Genomic DNA, 17,589 nt, shown 5'->3' with positions numbered 1-17,589 from the left:
GGTTCATCAAGGAAAGATCAGAAATCAACAATTTCAAAAGTTTCTAAATTAGGGTTTTCATATGAGAAAGTCAACTGAACTTTGACCAGCCATAACTCCCACATGGAACATCAGAAATTTTCCATCCAAAGCTCATTTTGAAGGAAATTTAATTTTCTACAATTTTGTCTCTCACATGCCAAGTCCAAAAATGCTTCATTTGAGAGATATGGAGCAAAAGATTATAGGTCCTTTTTGAAAGTCAATCGAAAGCAGTTTTTTGTCAAAGCCAATATCATCAAGATAAAATCCTCAAATGGAAAAAAGCTTCCAAAGTAGCTTGTAGAAGACATCTTGAGGTTTCCAAAAAGTCATAGAACTCCTCCATATCTTAAAAATTGAGAGAGATACGCCTTGTCAAAGTTGGGCGATTTCAAAGGAAAAAATGTGAAAAAAGTGGTTCAAAATGGATTTTATTTCAAATAAGTCCAATCTTTTTTTTGGCCCAATCTTGATCTTCAAGTATCCAAGATCCCTAAATCCCTTTGCCACGAAATTATATGACTTATTTGATTTATGATGATTTTTATTTCAATTAAAAAAAATGTTAAATCAAGTAAATTAAAGGAAAAATCAAAGATTTTGCGCTAAAATTATTTTTGTGATCAATATTATGAATATACTCATGATATTTGATTGAAATATTCATGGGACACAAGATTGTAAAGAGAAGGAATGATTTTGGCCAAGTTTAGAAAGAAAAAGTCAATTTTTCAATCAATCATCAATATCATAATCCAAGGAGATTTGGTTCAATATATTTGCCCTAATTCCATGTGCTATAAGAAGGAAAACGAATCAGATGCAAAGGGACAAGGGTTGGCTGCAAGAAAACTCTGTTAAAGTTCAAAAAACCGTGATTTTCAAAAGAATAGGAAACAAAGATCTCAAGCAATTCAAGTGATTTCAAGGCTTTCAATCGCTTCCTCGTGGTTCTTTAAGTGATTCTAGACCGTCACAGACATCCCACAAGCCCTGAAGCGCGCTCTACACCTAACGGTTATTCATCATATTGCAACTTTCGATTTCGTTCATACGCTCATTATAAATTGTGTTTGAATGCATACTTATGTTCAGAACCATATTTGCAAACCTTCTGGACCATTTAATTGTTGTTTGAGTACAGGATTCGCGTGACACCATTGATAGGGTTTGTAAGCTCCGAATTGGGGTTTTTTAGTTAGAGGCGTAATTGTCCCAAATTAATGACATAGGTGTGATCGGGAAGCAATGTTTGACGGGTTTGAACCCTTATTTGCGATTTATTTGGCTTGTATAATGATATTGTTGATTGTAGGAATTAGCTATGGAGAAAAACCGTAGCTAAATCATAGGTGAATCGCAGGTGAAAGTCCAGCATCCAATGAAGGAGACGACTGAAGGCGCGCGTTTGTGAATTTGAATCATTCACTTTTGTTTATTATTGTATGCGTGGTTTAGATAAACATGAAACGAAGCGTAGTGCATGCGACGAAGGGAATGTGTTCTCGAATTACTAGACCTGGGTTCGATCCCCAGGTTATGTTATTTTTTTTACAAGTTATTTGATGCAGATCCAGTGTTGCTTCTCCACACGCTATGATGATACATCTTCATCTAACAGCCATCAGATCCACTACTTCTTCAATCCAAAGAGCATGAACATGCATGCGCACCATGGACCTCCCCAGACGAGCCGCATCATATTCCAGCTAAGTCCCCTTAAAATATTTTATTTATCATACAGTTTTATTTATTCATTTATTTTATTTTTTTTTCCTTTTATGTTATTGGTTTATTAAATTTTCTTTTAAATAAATTCTTTTAATCTTCTTTTATAAAAAAAAAATTTATTTCCAATAATCAATTAATTCATTTAACTTGGTTCTTAATAATATGTTTTTATAATTAAATGATTAAATTAATTTGATGGTTTAATTGTTTGATTAGTTAATTAATTTTTATTAATTGATAAAAAAATACTTATCAGGATTAGAAAATTTAATCGAAATTTTATTTTGCCGATTTAATTAATTAGGTTAAAAACTAATAATTAATTAATTTGACTTTCATTTATTTTATTAACCATGGTTAACTTAGCGTCTTTCCTCATAAAACCTCATTCCCTAATCAGGGTTTACGAGGATCATTCCTACACTGAAAAATTTTCTTTTTCTATGTGCAGTTTCAGGGTTACCATCAGGGTTCGTCCGACTACGCGCCATATCAGATCAAAAGCTAAGTCCTGATTCTATATTTATTTAAATATTTGTTATTTTTTCGCCTTCTAAATTAAAATTAGGGTTAATCTTCAAATGCCAATGAACTGTCCCTACACTCACCCCCTTTGTTGTTTATTTTTCCTTTTCCAATTTTCAGGGTTAACCAACCGGTCAAAAGCTCAAATGTTCGGTAACCCTAGAAACTCATCTTTTAATTTCTTTATTATTATTACTTATGTCAAACCTTATTGCTTTATTGGGGTTTTTCTTATTGCTCCTTCCCATTCCCCATAATTTATTATGTAACTGCTTCTGGTTGTATTGCTTGGCCTTGAAGGCACTTAATACTGTATATATAAACTGCGTGGTTAGTAACTTAGGGAGTGTAACCTCGAATTGAAATAGAATCATTAATTTTACAAGATAATTTATTCTGAATCTGATCACGTGATTGTTGCACCCACGCACCTTTTATGGTACCCTTCTTGTTGCTTGTTGCCAGTTGCATGTTGCCTTGTGTTTTTCAGTGCAGAATAGCCAAGTCCCTCGGATACGAGGATACCTCAGCAATGTTGCCCTCGGTTCATTCTTAAGATCATAGGTCCCAATGATGCTGCCTTCGATTTGCTAATATGGTCTCGTCCCTCGAAGTTGCCTACGCAGTGCTGAGGTATCCTCCGGTTGCCTAAAAGTAAATGGCTATTCTGATCCTTCCCTTAGACTACCTGCCCCTCTATGGCAGGGACAGTCTTGAGGCGAACGATAATTCAACGACCCTTCAACCTCCAAATGAAAGGACTTCCTTACCCTCCTATGGTACGGATAGCCCTGAAAGGCTAAAAGAACATTTGTCATCTAACCAGGTAATTTGCCCCTAATTACTTTGCTCTGGTTTTAAATTCTTTTTCTACCCTTTTTCTAAAAACTCATAAGGCTACGCTCATCTACGAGCTAAAGTCCTTATTTCTTCTTCTTCTACATTTCTAAACTTTTGGTTTCAAAGAGCAAAGCAATTAAGAGCCCATGGAAAACCATGGATGCAAAGGGTGCCTTACACCTTCCCTTTTCATAAATTACCCCCCGAACTCAGTTTTTATTTAAAAGGTTTTTCCTGTTCTTTTAGCCTTTCTATTAATTTGGATAAAATAAAAGTCGGTGGCGACTCTTGCTATCCGCACATTTCAAATAAAGTCAGTTCACCGTATTACACATACCAAGCTCTAGGAGCTTGCTTCAATCTGTATAATGACTTCTTTAGTTTAAAAACATGTTCTGGAGACTTAGAGTCTTCAAAACCAGGAGGTTGGTGGACATAGACTTCCTCATCTAATAACCATTTAAGAAGGCACTCTTAACATCCATCTGATACAGAGTGATGTTATGTTGAGTGGCAAAAGAAATTAATAAGCGAATAGATTCTAACCTGGCCACTGGTGCAAAGGTTTCTGTATAGTCAATACCTTCTTGCTGACTATAGCCCTGAGCAACCAATCTGGCTTTGTTTCTTACAACTTCTCCTTTTTCGCTTAGCTTGTTTCTAAAGATCCACTTAGTTCCAATGATGTTAAATCCTTTTGGTCTTGGAACAAGATCCTAGACATCATTCCTTGTAAACTAATTTAGTTCTTCTTGCATTGCAATTATCCAGTCAGCATCCTCCAGAGCTTGATCAACAGAAGTTGGCTCAATAAGAGATACAAGACCAAATTGACATTCTGCATTGTTCTTAAGGAATGCTCTTGTTCTGATAGGATCTTCTTTCTTCCCAATGATAACATCTTCTGAGTGAGCAGAGTTGAGTCTAGAAGATCTTCTGATAGTTGGCTCTTCAGAAATTTTGAGATTCTCTAAAGAAGCAGCAACTTGATCTTCTGACACTTTGCTTCTGGGTTCTTCAACTTCTCAGTTAGAGATTTCAATATCTGCAAAATTCTCAAACTGATTTGGCTTTTCAAGACAAAGCTTATCATCAAATCTGATATTGATTGATTCTTCAACAACCAATGTTTCAGTATTGTATACTCTGTAGCCTTTTGAGCATTCAGAATATCCAAGAAGGAAACACTTCTGTGCCTTAGAATCAAACTTATTCAGATGATATTTAGTGTCTAGAATATAACATATACATCCAAATGGATTGAAATAAGAAATGTTGGGCTTTCTGTTCTTCCACAATTCATAAGGAGTCTTATTAAGAATAGGTCTTATAGATATTCTATTCTGAATATAACATGCAGCGTTTATTGCTTCTGCCCAGAAATGCTTAGCCATATTGGTTTCATTGATCATGGTTCTGGCCATTTCTTGTAGAGTCCTATTCTTTCGCCCTACAACTCTATTTTGCTGTGGAGTTCTAGGGCAAGAGAAATCATGGGCAATACCATTTTCTTTGAAATAAATCTCAAAGAATCTGTTCTCAAATTCGCCACCATGATCACTTCTGACCTTTATGATTTTACATTCTCTCTCAGATTGAATTTGAGTGCAAAAGTCAAAGAACTGTATGAGACTCATCCTTGTGTTTCAAGAACTTTACCCATGTCCATCGGCTATAATCATCTACGATAACTAATCCATATTTCTTCCCTCTGACAGATGCTGTTTTGACTGGGCCAAACAGATCAATGTGCAGAAGTTCTAGCGGCCTAAAGGAAGAGACAACATTCTTAGACTTGAATGCAGGTTTGGAAAACTTCCCTTTCTGACATGCTTCGCAAAGAGCATCTGATTTATATTTCAGATTAGGGAGTCCTCTGACCAGATTTAGTTTGTTAATCTGAGAAATCTTTCTCAAACTAGCATGGCCTAATCTTCTGTGCCAGACCCATTGCTCTTCACTAACAGACATAAGACAAGTTACCTTCTGATTCTTAAGATCTTGAAGATCAATCTTATAAATGTTGTTCTTTCTCTTGCCTGTAAATAGGATTGAGCCATCCTTCTGACTTACAGCTTTGCAAGACTTTTGATTAAAGATTATGTCATAACCATTGTCACTTAATTGACTTATGGACAATAAGTTATGAGCTAATCCATCTACAAGAAGTACATTAGTTATGGAATGAGAGTTACCAATACTTATGGTTCCCGAGCCAATTATCTTGCCCTTCTGATCTCCTCCAAACTTGACTTCTCCAACAAACTTAAGCACCAGGTCTTGGAACATATACCTTTTTCCCATCATGTGCCGCGAGCACACAGAGTCCAGGTACCATGACATGTTTTGCTTTGTCTTCTTTTCTGCCAAGGATATCTGCAATAGAAATTATCTTCTCCTTAGGTACCCACACTTTCTTGGGTCCTTTCTTGTTAGTTCTCCTCAAGTTCTGGTTGAACTTGGGTTTAGCATGATAAATAACAGGAGGTACAGCATGATATTCCTTAGTTTGAGCAACATGATATTTTCTATTTTGTGTCACATGCTTCTTAGTGTGTGTAATGTGAAAGCTTTTGGCATGTGATGTGAGCCTAATATCATGGGAGTGGCCATACTTGAACTGATCATACAAGGGCTTGTATGTGATTTTCATATCATCTACAGGTTCAAGTTTGTATGGGGTATCACCCTCATAGCCTATGCCAACTCTCTTGTTTCCACTAACTGAATATATCATAGAGGCAAGTTAACTTCTTCCAATAACTCTAGATAAGAACTTCCTAAAACTCAAGTCATATTCTTTAAGAATATTGTTCATACTTGGAATAGATTTTTCTGAACCAGAAGATGATTCAACATCTTTGGATAATTTTAAAACTTTTTCCTTCAGTTCAGAATTTTCTACTTCAAGCTTCTTAGTTTTAGATTCTAATAGCTTCTTCAGCTTTTTGTATTTGATACTAAGTTGAGCCTTGAGTTCCAGAATTTCAGTTAGACTGGAAACTAACTCTTCTCTAGATAGTTCAGAAAATACCTCTTCAGAATCTGATTCTGATGTAGATTCTGATCCATCATCAACAGTGGCCATGAGCGCAATGTTTGCTTGCTCATCTTCAGAGTCTGATTCTGATTCTAATGAATCTAAATCATCCCAAGTTGCCATAAGGCCTTTCTTCTTTTGGAACTTCTTCTTGGGCTTTTCCCTCTAAAGCTTTGGACACTCATTCTTGTAGTGACCTGGCTCCTTGCATTCAAAGCATGTGACCTTCTTTTTGTCAGATCTTTTGATTCCAGAAGATTCTCCTCTTTCAGGCTTTTTGGAATTTTTGAAGTTCTTGAACTTCCTTTGTTTGCTCTTCCAGAGCTGGTTTACCCTTCTGGAGATCATGGAAAGTTCATATTTTTCTTCTTCTTCTTCTTCTTCTTCTTCTTCTTCTTCTGATTCTGACTCTTCAGAATCTTCTTCTTCAGCCTGAAAAGCTTTAGTGCATTTTTTATTCAAAGATTTTAACGCAGTAGACTTACCTTTCTTTTGGGGTTCATTAGCATCCAGCTCTATTTCATGACTCCTCAAAGCGCTGATCAGCTCTTCCAAAGAGACTTCATTCAGATTCTTTGCTATCTTGAATGCAGTCACCATTGGGCCCCATCTTTTGGGCAAGTTTCAGATGATCTTCTTGACATGATCAGCCTTTGTATATCCCTTGTCAAATACTCTTAATCCAGCTGTTAGAGTTTGAAATCTTGAGAACATTGTTTCAATGTTTTCATCATCCTCCATCTTGAAGGCTTCATAATTTGGATTAATGCAAGAGCTTTAGTCTCATTGACTTAGGCATTTCCTTCATGAGTCATCTTCAAGGATTCAAAGATGTCATGGGCAGTTTCTCTGTTTGATATCTTCTCATATTCAGCATGAGAAATAACATTCAGCAAAATAGTCCTAGACTTGTGATGATTTTTGAATTGTTTCTTTTGATCTTCACTCATTTCTTGTCTTAACATCTTTACTCCTCTAGCATTTACAGGATGTCTGTAACCATCCACAAGAAGATCCCATAAGTCACCATCTAGACCAAGAAAGTAACTTTCAAATCTATCTGTCCAGTATTCAAAGTTTTCACCATCAAACACTGGTGGTCTAGTGTAGCCATTGTTTCCATTGTTTTGTTCAACAGCACCAGATGAAGATGTATCTTTTTCAGCAGCCATAAAGATTTAGTGTTTTTCTCTTCCTGAATCTTTTTCTAACACGGTTAAGTGCTTGCACCTAGAACCGGCGCTCTGATGCCAATTGAAGGATAAAAAACACTTAGAAAGGGGGGTTTGAACAAGTGTGACTTTAAAAACTCTTAAGACAAAAACAATTAACCCAATTATTTTTATCCTGGTTCGTTGTTAACGAAACTACTCCAGTCCACCCCCTTAGAGTGATTTACCTCAACTGAGGATTTAATCCACTAATCAACCTTGATTACAATGGTTTTCCACTTAGATACCCTCTAAGTCTTCTAGAGTATACTGATCACAACTTGATCACTCTAGGAATACACCACTTAGAAACTTCTAAGTCTTCTAGAGTCTACTGATCTCACTGATCATTCTAGGAACCTTTTACAAATCAATGTAAAAAAATGTTTACAAGAGTATTCAAATGCTTCTTAGAAATCTATAATCACAACTGTGATATTTCTCTTAAGTTCTAAGCTTAATTCTCACTAAGATATTACAAGAGAAGTGAGTTCGAAGATGAAGTTCGTTAGTAATGAATTCAGCAGCGTTTCAGTATTTTGCAAGAGTTGTATTTTGTGCTTCTGATCAGAACTTCATATTTATAGGCGTTTTGAGAAGATGACCGTTGGGAGCATTTAATGTGTTGCGTGTTCCGTACAGCTATGCATTTAATGTTTTACTCTTTTGTCAACTACCTCGAGCCTTGATTTTGCTGCTTCTACTGACTTTGCCTTTTGTAGCTTCTAACGTTCCTTTTATCAGTCAGCGTAGCCTGTCATCTTGTACTTGCTTCTGATCTGATGTTTGTAGATACAACATTTGAATAATCAGAGTCAAACAGCTTGGTGCAGAGCATCTTCTTGTCTTCTGACTTTGAAGTGCTTGAGCGTGATACCATAAGAACTTCAGTGCTTCTGCTTCTGATCTCATGTTCTTCCGATGCTTCATAGACCATGTTCTAATTCAGCTTGACCATCTTCTGATGTCTTGCAAGAGCATATTCTGATGTTGCAATCTTGAACCTTCTGAGTCAGTGCTTCTGGCGCTGAATTGTGCGTACTCCTTATATAATTCCTGAAATGGAAAATGTAAAGGATTAGAGTACCACATTGTCTTATACAAAATTCATATACATTGTTATTATTAAAACGAGAATATTGATCAGAACAAATCTTGTTCTAACACTTTTTGGGTGTGAGCTTTAAAATACTCACGAGGTTTTAAAAGAGGGTTAAGCTTTAAAATACTTAACAAGTTAAAAAGGGATTAGGCTTTAAAATACATAATAAGTTTAAAAAGGGTTAAGCTTTAAAATACTTAACAAATTTTAAAACAAATCAAAGAAGGACCAAGCTTTAAAATACAAGGTCAATGGGTTAAGAGAAGTTTTATCGGGAATAATTCATCTCTTAACACCAAGGTTTAAAAACAAGATCAATGGATCAAGAATAGTTTCACCGGGAATAATTCTATTCTCAATACCAAGGTTTCAAAACAAAAGGGGTTTTGGCTAAGCTTTAACAATACTAAACCATAAACAAGTGAAAAGCTTTAAAATACTTAACACAAAAATAAAAGAGATTGGAAAAGAAATTAAGTACCTTGACAATTTAGTCAATATCATTCCCATCCTTTGGATAAAACATCAAGCTTAAACAATTAACAATAAACACCTCATGTATGTACAAGAACAAACAAGTGAGTGTTAACAAGCAAGAGATGGGTGTATCTAAACCCTTGGATTCAAATCATGTATGAATGATGAATGATTAATGTGATGATTAAACATTGGGTTAGATAAGCAATAATAACAAGTACAAATCACATGGATATCAAATCAACAAGTATATGTACAAGACAAAGATTAATAATTAAGTACAAGACATGGATTAAACTCAACAAGTATGTACAAGCACAAATAAACATGGATTAACAAAGATCAACATGTTGCAAATATTTTGGTTAGGGTTTTAAACCTAAGGTTTTTTCAAATTAGGGTTTTGAAACATACACCTAAACCTAATTAATTTTTAATTGTTAAATACCAATTTCTTTAAGAGAAATGGTATAAGGGTACATAAGGAAGTCAATGACATTCTAACCTAACCCTAAACAAGTATTGACAAAAATATACTAAGTTCTATAAAAGAAACAATCAAAATAAGACAATTTTTAGTTGATTTTTTAATACTAAAAGACTTGTTTTTGATTAATTTTTAAATGATGATAAAATAAATATTTTTGGGATTTTTTAACATGGTATTAAAATACACAAAATAAATAAATCACACAAAAAAGAAGGGATTAAAAAGACCTAATATACTATTTTTTATGATTTATTGAAGTTGTAAAGAAAACATAAAAAAACTAGTGATAAAAAAGAAGGATTTTGGTCGTAGAAGGGTTTGAACCCACGCCCTTGGGCTGCTACCCAAAACTACACCACTGGGCCAACGCGCGCTTGGTGACTAAAAAGGGAGTCCAATTGGTTATAACACAAAACAAGTGAGAATACACTGAAAAATAAAAGAATAAAAAGGTCTGGGGTGACGGGGATTCGAACCCCGGACCTTGGGCACACGCTTCACAAACACACACAACCAACTGGGCTATAACGATGTAGTCGTTATTGAAACGGGGACCAAACAATATATTTTAAAACGCGCGCTAAAAATGAAGTTTAAAACTTCATCTTCTTCCTCGCGCCAACAACAACAACAACAACATAGCCATGGACGAATTTCAAACTCTCTCAAATATGCATCAAATTCAAAAATTTAAAACACTAACATGCGTAGAATTTGGCCACGAACCTAACCATATACTTAACGCACATTTATTCAACCCGCAACAACGAATTTCTGAGTTTTACTTAAGAACCCTAAAAATTCAAACTTAAATTAAATGATCATTTTTAACAATTAAGCCCTAAACGTTTAGGGCTTTTATTCCCTACATGTTTCTGAGCACAATGGTATCAAGAAATGCAAGAAACAAAGCTTAAAAGAGGAAGCACGAATTCAAGAAGGTTACCTCTGAAAATGGCTTCGAGCAAAGCAATATGAGGGACCTTGGAATGCCTCAAGTGTTCAGAAAGCTTCTATGAACCTTAGGGAAGCTTTTAGGATGCTTAAAACTCCTTGATTGTACCTGCAACTACAAACTCGAATCCCACTTGTAACTGAAAAAAGTTATGGTGAGTTAGCTATGGAGATGATGTTCCAGTTGCAAAACAGAAGTTTAGATAGCTTCTATATGATGTTTAGAAGCTATCAAACTCAAAAGGCCTCAAAACGCACGAGTAAAACTTGATTTCCAAACTTTGGTTCAAAGGTTCTTTAAAGTGAAAATTTGAAGGGTGATTTTGGATTGTAGGTGTTTGGCTTGTGTTTAGGGGTTATGGATAGCTTCCAAATGATAAATAGAAGCTATCAAAACAAGTGGTTTGGTTTGAAAAATGACAAGTTATGAGCTTAAAGAAAGCTTTAATGGAGGTTAAAAATTTATTTTTGGTTTGGGAGTGTTTGAAAGGCTAAGAGAGGTATGGACAGCTTCTAATTGATTTTTAGAAGTTGTTCAAACTCTTGTTTGACACCCAGAACTCTTAGAACTCAGAATCACTATAAAAGTGAAAAGAAGAGAAAATGGAGAATTTCAAGTGACTATGGACTTGGAGAATTCCGGTGTAAGGGATGCAATGATCAATGCCCTCTATTTATAGGCAAGATTTAGGGTTTGTGGGAGGGAAAAATTCAGAAGTTTGAAGCTCACATGTGATCTTGTACCATGTTGCTTCTTTGTGAAGAAATGAGAAAATTATGGTTTCAATGGCAAGGTACAAGCATGCTTGGTTTCCTTGATCAGGTCTTTGGGCTTGCTTGTTGGTTTCAATTTGCTTTTTCTACAAAGGGGAAAAGTTAGAGGCTCAAGACAAGTTGACTTGTCAAAAAGCAATGCTTTACTAGAATGGAAGTCATAACTTTAGTCCATAAATGGCATGAATTTTGAACAAAGCTTAGAACACTTGGTCCATAGCTCAAAAGCAAGTGAAATCATCTGAGTTTGGTCATTTGAACAAGTTAAAATGGTTGTACTTGAGAGATTCCTTCAGATTTGCAAGGATTTTGGATTTGGTTCTTCACTTTCTTCATAAAACTTCTTCATTTCAAGTGTTCATGGTGCCATATTGACAAAATCATATCTCATGAATGGAGCCATGGATTTTCATGATACTTAGCTCTTTGGAAAGCCCTTGCTACATAATTCAAATGAGTAGTTGAATGTTTCCTCAAACTCCTTTTGGATCATTGAGAAAAATGGCCATAAAGTTAAGAAAAAATGTAAAACACTTGAAAAAATTTCTAAGTCTTTGAAAATTATCTTCTTAATTCCATATCTCTCAAAATAATCACTTTTTAAAAAAAGTTCCAATGTGATAAGTTGTTTGTTTTTCCAAGATCTACAACTTGCATGTTGGGAGTTTTTTGAGTTGTGTAGGTGAAATTTTGAGATCCATGAACTAGGTCAAAATACACTTAAAAGAAAGTGATCTCTTTCAAGCTTAATACTTTAGAATCAGAAATACATCAGTTGAAGATAAGATCAAGAAACTTTCTCAAGAAAATTCAGTATAACATTTTGCTCAATAACTCATACATATCAAGAAGTTTGTACTATTCAAAAAGCTGTCTTCCACGCCACCACGTCAAAGCTGCAAGCTACAGGCTAAGGAAGTAACATGATCTATTATCCAACACCTCACATATATCCATTGGAAAGTAATCGTTGGCTTTTAAGAAAAGACTTCTCTATCCTCTGAACGTCTCTTTCTCTTAAGACTATAAATGAAGATCAAGACTTCAGAAGAAATGTTGTTGATTGCCACTGAAATAGCCAAAGCTTCTGCAAGGTGAACAACCAAATATGCTGTTACCCAAAAAGCCAAAGCTAAGGATTTCTACTACAAGAGCCGAAGATGCTGCTAGAGAAAATTCTAAAAGCTAAAGAGGTTGTCCATTGCAAATGCTAAATCTACAATGTTACATCAATGCGAAGAAGTCGAAGCTCAATCAAAGCAAAGTAAAAGTTGTTGCAACATTATGAATCTAAAGTTGAAGAGGACAAAGAAGTAATAGAACAAGATTACTACAAGATGAAACTCAACATTTTATCATAAAAATCTTTGTACAATCTTGTAAAAAGCAAGGTGTTGTTGCTCAGATCTTGCTCAACACTTTTGTGTTGCATGTACTTAAACATTTGTGTAATCTGCTTTTTAGAAGCATTCTTGTAAACACAAACTGATAATCAATTTCTATTGATTGTTCCTTGAGTGACTAGTTTTAGTATGTATACTCTAGAAGACGGTGACAGGTTTTCATTGTGGGAAATCTTCTTTAGGGGACCAGTTAAGTCAGAATTATTAAAGAAGTCGTTGATCATTATATCTCTTAGGAGACCAGTTGGGTCACAATTCTTAAGGGATCACTAACAGAATTAATCAATGTTTGATTGTTAGTCACCGGCAGTTGGCCCGTGCAATTGTAATCATTTCTATGATTAGTGGATTAAGTCCTTTTCTAAGGCAAAATTACCTTGGCGAGTGGACAGGACTAACCTTTTCTAAGGGGAGCCTGGATAAATGAACGTGTCATCTTTCTCTTTATTGCATACGCTAGTGTTTATCTAAACAAATATTTTTCTAAGAAGGGAAAAGTTTTAAAAACCTATTTTAAACCCCCATTTCTTGTGTTTCTTTCTACCTTTAGTGACCGTCTCTGATCAAGACCTCAATGGCATATTTGAGGTGGATGCAATCCTCTATAGTGTGCCAGTGGCTCTTGTGGAACTAGAAGTATTTGGATTTTTCAGTGTTAGGCTTGGTTGATGCCTGACAGAACTCTGTGTTGGCGCATTCAGACAAGATCCTTTCTTGGGAGGCAGCTAGTAGAGTATAGTCGTGAAAACGACCAGTTAGACCCTTGTAGCCCGGGAGTCGCTGGGTCTGCCTTCTTTTTTCTTTTCTCCTCCCCAATTGGAGGTCAAGGCCTCGAGTGGTCTTCAGATTTCGAGGATTTCTCACTCTCTTGGTGCCTAGAGTCGCGGGCAGTGTTGGCCGCCTCCTTTTCCTCATATTGAATATAAGCCTGAGCCTTGAGGAAGAGGGTGAAGTCGTTGTGAGGGTTCCGGCCGTGCTCGAGGAGGTACTTCTATATATCGTCGGTCGAGAGACCTGGAATGCTTCTTTATTAAACCTCTCGATGTATGCTTTGAGAGATTCTTCCTTCCCCTGTATGATCGCTTCGAGCGATGCCTCTGACTTTGGGTGACGATGAGAGGCCGTGAAGTGTCTGGAGAAGGTTCTTCCCAACTGTCTCCGAGATGTGATGGACCCGTCGGGTAGACTCTTGTACCAGGCCATGACCCCCTTCTTTAGAGTGTTGGGAACAACCTACACTTGATGGCGCCTCTGACGCCACAATAATCGAGCAATGCGTCGATATTTTCAATATGCTCGTCAGGGTCGATTGTACCGTCATAGGTGACCAAACGGGGAGGCTTCTCCATCTCTTTAGGTAGTCGGGTAGCCATGATATCGAGGGAATACAAGCCTCGAGGCTCATCGTCGTTGCTAGAACTAGGAGAAGGGGCAGAAGACGTACGGTGTCGGCGATCTCGGCAGGGAGATGAGCTTCTTGACCGGCCTTTTGGAGGTGCCCGTCGGGTCTCTGCTTGCAGGTTTTCGTTACATTTCTTGGACACATGAGAGAGCTGGCTGTGGCGGGGAGAGTTGCGATCACGCTTCTTGGAAGTCGGGGATTCTAGCTCTCCCCAGTTTGAACGGCGCTACTTAGGTCATGGAGATGGGCTCCGGGAGTGTTTTCGGTGTCTCCCCGAGGGAGATTTTGATTGGCTCTTCAATCCTCTCGTTCTGTTGGAGGATCATAGAGTTGATCTTGTCGAGCGCTTCGAATAAGGCTTCCGGATGGGATCATCCTTGGCCGATATAGGGATCTGCTAAGAGGATTCTGGCATGCTCACTAGGATTTTCTTTGTATGGCTATTGTCGGCATTTTGGGCGCCAAGATCAAGAGCATCATTCGAGGAGGGAGGTGCGGTGGCACCGCCCCTTTTCCGAGGGATTACGTCATCCATAAAAGGGTTGGCGATGCCAAGACTAAATTTGCGCTCGGGAGAGATAACAGTAGCGTGGGCATTGTGGTCGTCGTCGTGACTGACCATGATATGATTCTTGAAGGTTGCTTTGGTCTTTAATTTATGAGGAGGAAAAAGATGGGGATAACAAGTATTCCTACAGATGGCGCCACTTATCTTATCGGTTGATCAGAACCAAAAGTGGACCAGAGACGTCTCACACAATGATGGTGATGAGGAGGAGGGGTGTACCTGCAAGGTACTCCAATGATCAAGTAAGTAGGGGCACGAATACGTGTGAATGTTTCTAGGATTTGAAAATGTGTTACCTGACCCTCTCAAATGAGAGGGTTTTTATATTATCCCCAGCGCTTGGCCATTGGTCCATATTTTGGGCTGGATCGTTGATCTACGCTCAAAACGCGTGACTGTCAGGATTCTAGAAGTATGTTTAAGAATTTTGTGGGATTGCCCTAACTAGCTGTTAGGAGGGCAGAGGCGAACTTTTGGACGGTAGAGGCACCCAGTGAGTAGAGGGTCATTTGTCCTCGACAGGGATGCAGAGCGGATGTCATGCTGTTGGTACAAATAAAGGTTTGGTTAAGGACAGCGATGTCGTGCTGTCCTCGGACTGGATGAGGGTGTGTCCTCGACATAGGGGCAGGAGGAAAAGGGGATTCCTTTACCCTTAGCTGGTTGGGGCCAATCTGAGTGCATAAGTGGATTGGATCATGCCTAGCCATTGGACCTGTTCGGATCAATATATATATATATATATATATATATATATATATATATATATATATATATATATATATATATATATATATATATATATATATATATAAGGGTTATATTTACTCCAAGAGTAAGTTATTAACACTTACTCCCCATCTTGACTATTAATTCTTCTCAATTTAATGGTTAAAATTAATGAGTATTGATTTTCTCTCTCCATATTTAATTACTCATTAATTTTAACCATTAGATCGAAAATAACTAATGGTCAAGATGGAGAATAAGTGTTGATAACTTACTCTTGGAGTAAATATAACCCTCCTTATATATATATATATATATATATATATATATATATATATATATATATATATATATATATATATATATATATATATATATATATATATATATATATATATATGAGGAGGGTTATATTTACTCTAGGAGTAAGTTATTATAACTTACTCCAAATCTAGATCATTGATTCTTTTCAATCTAGTGATTAAAAATAATACGTAATTAAATGTGGAGAGAGAAAACTATATAGGCTTAATTGCAATTTTGGTCCCCCTATTATCATTTCTTTTGGGTTTTGATCCCCCTATTTTAAAATCCAGAATTTTAGTCCCTTTATTTTAGTTTTTTTTGAGGATTTTGGTCCCCTTGTGAATTCGAAGGCAATTTTTAATGAAAAGGAACTTACATTGATGACATGTTCGACATGAATTTTAAATAAAATTAATCATTTTGAACATTTCACTACTGAATTGGCACTAACATATCATTAAAGTGAGCGTCATTTCATTTAAAATTGCCTTCGGATTTGCAGGGGGACCAAAACCCTCAAAAAACTAAAATATAGGGACTAAAACTCCGGATTTTAAAATAGGGGGACCAAAACCCAAAAAAAATATTAATAGGGGGACCAAAATTGCAATTAAGCCAACTATATATATATATATATATATATATCATTTACAACTCATAATTTCAAAGAAACTAAATATGTCTAGTTAAAAGTTTGACGAACATATAATAAGAAACAAATTATTCTCTAAATAATAGTATCGCGACTATTTTAACCGGGCGCAGTCGGCAAACATCTTGGTCCGGGTCTTTTTAGGTGGAGGGTTCTTAAAATAAATAGTTGTGTGGAGCTTAAAAGCTGTTAAACAAATGAAAAGTGTTCTAATTAATCAACATAGTGTTGGAGAGTTTGTGCCTCTTGGGTGATTCGAAAAGCTATAACACATTTGATAAAGGGTGGGATATCTTTAAATTAAAGGAATAGATAGAGTAAATAAAAAAGAAAAACAAAAGCATCTAATGCCATGAGCATCCTAAATCGTGATTCCTCAACACAAACATTATTATCCAACCAAAGTTGTGGCTCATATCGCCGCCTAATTGGCTTCTAACAAATCATCAAATTGGAAAAACAGAATAAATGACCAAACATAGACCATTGAGTAAATAAAAATTCTTTGCTAAATGAATTATGGATCAACTTTTCGTCCCACTTTATTTTGTCATTCTTGATTCTTCAACGTGTACGCTGAATTGTAAAGACAATTGCCAATGTGGCTACACTGACTACTTCACACATGCAGCTACCGAGCAACGCTCACACTTTTAAGCAGAAAAACACACTCCCGGCGTGGTTTGCTTGTGGTACATTACCACAACTCCAACTTCTTGTTATTTAAACATCAGACTCACACAAACTAACTTAACAGCTCATAGCTAATTCTATTAACACACGTTTCATTTTTCTTCATTCTCAACCAAAATGGTGTTAATTTCTTTAGCCATTGATCCAAGGAGTGTTATGCATGCATGCGGCGATAGTGAATTGTTTTGTTATACATCCGTAGCTTGCAGTGAAGAAGATTATCACAACAGGGAAGGTGATGATGACGATGATGGCGATTATGACTATGCTCCTGCGGCATAAACTTTATTGTATTACCTGACTATAGTATTAACAAAATGTCTGCTCCAAATTAACCAAGGCTAGGTATTTTGCTCCCAGAATACTGTGACCAACCATGTATTGAGATCCTTTATTTATTTTGATTCCTTACAGCACACTTGTTATGGGTTTATAATTCATTCTCCGCCATATGGATTACTTATTTGTATTAAAAGCTATCATCCACTATCATATATAACTTGCTAAAACTGAAATTTTACGACAATGTTTGTCATGCATGATGTTGAGTTGATTAACAACCTGCTGCCCTTCACCAAAACCCTCAAGAATGTGACTACTTCTTTCAAACTATGTAAAAAAACACAGAAACCAAATTCAGTGACTGAGAAACTAAGTGTGGCAGAGCTATG

This window comes from Vicia villosa, linkage group LG4 (genome assembly GCF_029867415.1).
Source record: "Vicia villosa cultivar HV-30 ecotype Madison, WI linkage group LG4, Vvil1.0, whole genome shotgun sequence".
Taxonomy (NCBI): Eukaryota; Viridiplantae; Streptophyta; class Magnoliopsida; order Fabales; family Fabaceae; genus Vicia; species Vicia villosa.
This window is presented reverse-complemented; position numbering follows the sequence as displayed.